The sequence below is a fragment of the Callithrix jacchus genome, chromosome 21 (assembly GCF_049354715.1).
Source record: "Callithrix jacchus isolate 240 chromosome 21, calJac240_pri, whole genome shotgun sequence".
Lineage (NCBI taxonomy): Eukaryota > Metazoa > Chordata > Mammalia > Primates > Cebidae > Callithrix > Callithrix jacchus.
Window position 1 is genome coordinate 44,214,131 of NC_133522.1, and position 7,290 is coordinate 44,221,420.

General features: G+C 44.5%; 1 long non-coding RNA gene across 1 annotated transcript; it reads left to right on the plus strand.

Moving 5' to 3' along the window:
* Positions 1-1,625: 1,625 nt before the first annotated feature.
* LOC144580659 (uncharacterized) lies at positions 1,626-3,243 on the plus strand. Its single transcript, XR_013530597.1, has 3 exons — positions 1,626-1,746; positions 2,087-2,190; positions 2,985-3,243. It is a non-coding gene; the product is annotated as an uncharacterized LOC144580659 (long non-coding RNA).
* The last annotated feature ends 4,047 nt before the right edge of the window (positions 3,244-7,290 follow it).

Here is a 7,290-nt window from a genome sequence, read left to right on the forward strand (position 1 = left end):
ACTTATTTGAAATAACCTTTTACAGAGATGACAACCACAATAACGTGGGAATGACCAGGTCCTAAGAACTTACCAAGGCGTTACTGTATATTAATACCTAAAGAAATGTATTTTGATTCTTTTCTAATCACCAAATAGAAAATGAAATCCCTGCCTCATCTCTACTTTTTTTTTTTTTAGAGACGGAGTCTTACTCCGTTACCCAGGCTAGAGTGCAGTGGCCCATTGCAATCTCCGCCTCCACCGGTGCTTCTCCCACCTCAGCCTCCCAAGTATCTGGGATTACAGGTGTGTGCCACCACGCCCGGCTAATTTTTAAATTTTTAGTAGAGATGGGTTTTTCACCATATTGGCCAGGCTGGTCTCAAACTCCTGACCTCGAGTATCTGCCCATCTCAGCCTCCCAAATAGTTAGGATTGCAGGCGTGAGCCACCACACTCAGCCTCATCTCTCTTTTTATGCCTGATGCTCTCCTATTCCAGAGTGATCATTTAATTTCAGTCAGTGATTAAAGTCAAGCAACCATTTCATAACAAACACCCTTTCAGCACTGCAACCCTCACCAAAGTGCCTTCTGTGCCATCGCTCCTTTACCTGGATGGATTAAAAGAAAGAAAACACTTCATTGCCTACGTCCTACAGGCATCAGTATGGGCATGACTATAAAGCGGCACATCCAATGAAAACCCACGCAGCTGAGGTATGCATCCAGAACAGCAGCTGTTATCCACCAAGCAGTTTCCTGAGAAAACTATAGCCACATGCAACCAGATAGTTGCCACAGCTCCGGACATTCCAGAGTGTCTCTTTCAGAGCCCTCTCCTTCGGAGTCAGGGCTCACTCTTTGCAACCTTCTCAGGGGTGGCCAGGCTTTGTTCTTGGAGTGAGCATTTGACAGATGGAAATAAACAAGGCTGGTGCAGGTAGCAGGAGGTCAACATTGAGGATACTCTTCGAACAAAAACACAAAATGTTTTCCGGAAAGTGCACAGTCATCTGGAACACAGTCATGATGCTGGCCAGTGGGACACATTTTGTTAATTTTAATTCGCTTGGAAGTTTTCAGACAAGTATTATTTTCTACCCCATTTTCTCAAGCATTGCTTGTCCTTCTAGGGTGACCTTGGCTGAAAACTGAGCTAACCATATCCAAGTAGTAAGACAGCATTGCTCTCACCACACCATGTCCTTGGGGCAGAGAATAAGGGAACTTGTCATAGCAACATGGGCAGCTCTGTCTCTGAGCTGGACACACAACAGCCTGGCAGGCATAATTTCCCTTCTCAGAAACCTTGTCTTCATGAATGTTAGACAACTTTAATGGTTTAATTTTTCATGAAAAAGTCCATATTCTTCCCAGACACTCTTGCTTTGTTCAAGTGATTATTTTCTAAATTAGTGTATTCCTTCACTGGAATTTAACGCTTGCATGCTAATCTTAGCTGTTAGGGTATTTGAGTGACCCAAATGTGTTTTCACCCATCCTAAGGGCTGCTTTCTGCATCTTTCTTAGTTCGCCTCTACTGAGTCTGCTAAAAACTCTTACTCGAATTTTTAAGATTTTGTTCACATTTAAAATTGTTTTTTATTTTTATTTTTTGAGCCCAAGTTTCACTCTTGTCTCCCAGGATAGAGTGCAGTGGTGTGATCTCGGCTCACTGCAACCTCCATCTCCCAGGTTCGAGGATTCTCCAGCCTCAGCCTCCCAAGTAGCTGAGATTAGAGGTGGCCACCACCACACCCAGGTAATTTTTGTATTCTTAGTAGAGACGGGGTTTCACCATGTTGGCCAGGCTGATCTCAGACTCCTGACCTCAAGTGATAGGTCCACGTTGGCCTCCTGAAGTGCTGGGATTACAGGCGTGAGCCACCACACCCAGCCTGCATTTATCTTACATTAACAAATAATAATTGTATATATTAATACATGTGCACATTTTAGGATAATTATATCAAGTTAATGACATAGCCATCACCTCACATATTTTGTTTTTCGTAGTGAGAGCATTTAAAATCTACTCTCTCAGCAGTTGTACTTGCTCTTGACAGTATACCTCTGTAACTCTGTTTAATGTCCCCACCCAGCAGGTGATTTAAAGATCTGTAAGAAAGAAGTCCACTACGACCGACAGACTCAGAGCTTCCCAGCAGCCCAGAGCAGTGTGCTTCTCCTTACCCCTGCTCCGACAGTAAGTCTGGCTGACCTGCTACGTGTTCAAATGTGTTGTGGCATGTTGTTGCCAGCATGCCCCTTCTGCTCACACCAGCCACACACACGTGCACACACTCACACACACACACACACTAGTCTCATGACATCTGGTCATATCTTAGATATGCAGAAAGCAAACAATATTCACACTTGCAGGTTTCTGAATGCTAAAAACAACTTCAAATATTCCATAGTCCATGTCATACCCAATGAAAGGGTAGAAGAAGGACTCATGCAGTTATCTACACTTTGCAGAAAACCCTACAGCTCACTGACGTCACTTTCAGAGTGACCAAGTGAGCCATTGGAGGTAATCTGGGTCTTTTCCTTCTTTTTTTTTTTTTTTTTTTTTTGAGACAGGGTCTCACTCTGTCACCTGGGCTGGAGTTCAGTGGCACAACCATGGCTCACTGCAACAAATTCCCAGTCTCAAGCGATCCTCCCACCTCGGCCTCCTGAGTACCTGGGACTGCAGGTGCACACCACCATGCCTGGATAGTTTTTTAATTTTTTTGTAGAGATGAGGTCTCACTATGTTTCTCAGGCTTGTGTCAAACTCTTGAGCTCAAGTGATCTTCCCACCTTGTCCTGTTTCTGGGATGGAAAAATTAAGGCTGGAACTCAAGTGTAAAGAGGCTGGCCAACACAGGAGTGGAACTGTGTAAAATACTGGGGCTTCCTCATGGAAAGATGGATTTGTGGCAAGCTGAACCTGGACAAGGTGCACTCACTAAGGAGTCAATGGCTCCTAACATCTTTCTCTCTCCTCAGTAGGAATCAGAGGCAGAAACCACGATTTCTGTTTCAGTGCTCCCCAGGGCAAGAATTGGCAAGAGGCAAGCACATCATCACAGCCTTAAGTGCGTATTTCATCGTCAGGTGAAGTGGTTTCTCGCATCATTTGTCATTTACCCAGTCCCTTTAGCACTCACCGGATCTCCAGGACAGGTCCATAGAGTGTTGTGATCACCACATGAGTATTTACCTGGCAATGGACATTGTACTAGGAAATAAAAGCAGATTCCTGAAAGAGCCGTGTTCTTTGTATTTTTCTAGGGCTGCCACAACAAATAACTACAAACTGAGTGGTTTAGGACAATTCATCGTATCACATTGCTGGAGGTGGAAAGTCTGAAATCGAGGCACCTGTAGGACCATGCTCCCTCTGACACCATTTTCCCTGGTCTCTCCCAGCTTCTAGGAGGCTCAGGAGCTCCTTGGTTTATGAGACCATCATGCTAACCTCTGTCTTCATCTGCACATGGCATTCTCACATCCTCTTCCCTTTGTGCCTGTCGCTGTGTCCAAAGTTCCCCCTTTTTATAAGGACGCCAGTCATATTGGATTAGGGACCACCCTAATGACCTCATTTTAACTTATCTTTCTGAAGATCCTATTTCCAAATATGGTCTCATCCAAGGTACTGGGGGGGTTACGGTTTCAACATATTTTTTGGAGGGATACAATTCAATCCATAACATTATTATTTCCCATCCATTTCATCACCAGTTAATCTACCTTCAACCTTCCCACTAATCAGAATCATGTAAATAAACCAGAAGAATCTTTGCTTCGGAAGAGACAAAAGCTTTCTCTGGGTGACTGTAACTGTCTGAAATTTCCCATTTCTGCAGAATGGACAGAAAAAGCTGACTTCTAGCAGACATACCATTTTAGTTTGCCCGTAGCTACTCAAGTTATGCCAGTAGACACTCCTTTGGAGATAGTTTCTGGTTCTCAGTGCAGAGAACAAAGAACATTCTTCCTTGGAAATTGCCTCTACTAATTTTATAAACAGGAGGACTTTTCAAACCTGGTTTTCAAATAGCCAGAGGCTAACTGTGCCCTCTCCAAGTTAATCATATACCTGGCTTCCTCTCCCAACTGCTGTCACGAAGCTTGCTGATTTCTCAATAGCACTGAGATACTTGAAAATAATTGATTTCTAGATGCATTTCATAATTCTGGGTCTGCCACTGTCATCATTTTATACCTCCTACTATAAAGGTTAGGGAAAACCCTTCCTTGGCAAGCCAGCAACTCAGATATGTTGCCTCAGTGTGATTCTGCCTCCATCAGACCACAAGCTGAGGTCCTCACACTGGCTTTGTTTTGCTGAGTCAAGGGTCACACCCCATTGTTTTGAGGATAATGCTCTTAAGTGTTGCCTTTCTCCCCAAACCCCTCCTCATCCAGTGCTGGAAACCTGAAAGCTAACCTTGCCTTTTCCCACTCCCTCACCATCCCTATCTAATTCTTCACCAATCCCCATCCACACTGCCCCGGCACTGCTCTGAAGTCAGTTTCTTCTCTCCCATTCTAGTCTCCCCATGCTTGGTTCCGGCCACCACCACCATCACTCTCCCAATAGGTGTGTGGAGAATAGACATATTCCCAAACTATTCTCCACACTTCTATTTTAGAATATAAAATATTCTCTCTAAGCAGGGTTCAGTGGCCACCCACTAACTTCTCCAGAGTTTATGCACAAAGTTAGGGATTCCCATTTTAGGTGCTCTTCTGTCTTGGATGTCTTCCACCCTCCAGTAGCCCTGGTTGCATTTGGGACAAAATGTCTGTAATTTAAAATTTAAAAAATAAAAAGTAACACAAAATAATTTATGACAGACACAATATTAAAATTTTAAGTCAAGCTGGATCAGTATATATGTTTTAAAAGGCACATTTCACAGTGGCTACCCTGTTTCGAGTCTTTCTCCTTCACAATCCACTTTCCACGCTGTACCCAGTGTGGTTATTCTAAAATAGAAATCTGATCATATTACTCTTTCACTCAAAACCCAACCTTCAGATAAAGGGCAAGTGTCCAGACATGGGATCGATGCCTCTCCTTGATCTGGCTCCCGGTAGCTTTCTTCCTTGTCATCTCTTTCTCTTGCGCTCTACCTTCAAACATCCTGAACTCTTTGCAATCCCCCAGTGCTGAAGGTTTTTCCTCGTCTTGCAGCCTCTGGGCCACTGGTTATGCTCCTCCTTCTGTCTGGGATGGTACCACCCAACCCTGGCCAGCTCCAGCTTAATCTGCTGGCTCTCGATCTGAATGGCTTTTCTGACAGTGCCTATGTGATCCTGGAGGAAGAGATCCTGCCACTCTGTTGACTTCCCCAGGGTGCACAGCACCTGATACTGAGTGGGGGAGGGCAGGGAAGTGCTGAGTAGAGAAGAAGGGGGTCTCTGGTGAGGGACTCTCGGGCCTATGCCCACAAACCTAAATGAGGATAGGCATTTCTGGTTTAGAGTTCATAAGGCTGCCTTTTGGCCAGCCACCCCCCACATCCTGTGCCTATAAAAATATGGGATCATAACAGGCACAGACACAAGCAGCTGGATATTGAAAAGGGCAGAAGAATGCACTGGCAAACACCAGAAGACACTGGCAGGCCAGTGACAGTGGAATGACATAGACACTGAGGAGAATTCAGTCAGGGGCAGTTGGAGGAGAGTCTAGCTGCTGGGCAGCCCAACTCCAGGGGAAGATCACCTTCCCATTCCATCCCCCTTCTGGCTCCCCATCTATCTCACAGAGAGCTACTTCCACCACTCAATAAAACCTTGCACTCATCCTCCAAGCCCATGTGTGATCTGATTTTTCCAGTACACTAGGGCAAGAACCCAAGATACAGAAAGCTGTTTGTCCTTGTGATAAGGTAGAGGGTCTAACTGAGCTGATTAACACAAGGCACCTGCAGAGGGCAAAGCTGAAAGAGTGCACTGTAACACATTGGGGTTTCAGGAATTGTAAACACTCACCCCTAGACACTGCTGTGGGGTCGGAACCCAAGCATGCTCCCCACAACCTCTGCACCTGCTCCTCTGCATGCTCTCCCTAGGGGTTTGAATATTGGGGTCCCAAAGAAGTAAGCCACACCCCTGCCACACACCTTGTAAGGGAGATAAAGGAACCTCTCCCGTTTCCCACTGACCTCTCATAAGGCTGTCCTGACATCCTGACCCAGCCTGCCATGCCTCTGGGTAGCATTTCGTCTCTGGAGCCAGGCCTTCCAACTGGGCTGCTCACAGGCCCTTGCCCGCTCCGGTAAGTGGTTCCCCACTGGTTCTTCTGATAAAACTGGAGTGTGGCGAGTGAGACAGGGAGACATTTGCCTCAGGGGCAACATTTAAGGCTTACTGAAAAACTCAGTAATCAAGATTCTATTTTAATGGAATATTTTTTAAAATAAAAAGCAACACAAAATAATTCATGACAGACACAATATTAAAATTTTAAGAAAAGATAGAATCAGTAAGAGTGCTTAAAGGAAGATTTATAGTTTCAGGTGTTTGAGAAGAAAAAACAAAGGTTTCTTCTACAGCCTTAAGAAATCAGAAAAAGAAGAATAAATTGAACCCAAAATAGAAGGAAGAAAATATTTTAAGAAGACAGAAATCAAGGAAATAGGAAATACGCCAATGAGAGTTCTGTTTCTGGCAAAAAAAAAAAAAAAAAAATTATCCTCCCACAGATAACAACTATAAGTGCTGGAAAAATACATAAAACCAAGTAACCAAGGACACTAGAGAGGGAACCAAAGCAAGCACACTTCACAGGAGAGTGGAAGCACACTTCCACAGGCAGCAGCCAGCGTGGGGGAAATTCTCATGTTTTTCAGCCTTCCCTAAGGGTAGTTGCAGTTGGGATGTGTCATGGGTCAGCTAATGCTCCTGTAAACAGCTTACACTTTTCTGTCTCATGAAGAAAAGAGAAGGTCCCAAGGGCAACCAGGGCTGCTGGAGGATGGAAGAAATCCAAGAAAGAAGAGCAAATAAAGTGGGAATCCCTGACTCTGTGCATAAACTCTGGACGAGTCACTGAACCATGCAAAGAGAGGGCAGACTGCACCAGACCAAGCTAAGATCATAACTACTGTGTAACCACTGGCAAGACCAAGTTTGAAGTTTAACTCTAGCCCACTACATAAACATCCACATACTTTGCAAAGAGAGAACAGTTTCAGAATCTCTACAACATAACTTTGACAGTGTTCAGGATACGATTTGAAATTAAAAGACAGATGAAGAATCAGGAAAATGTGGCTTACTCTCAAGAGAAAACGTA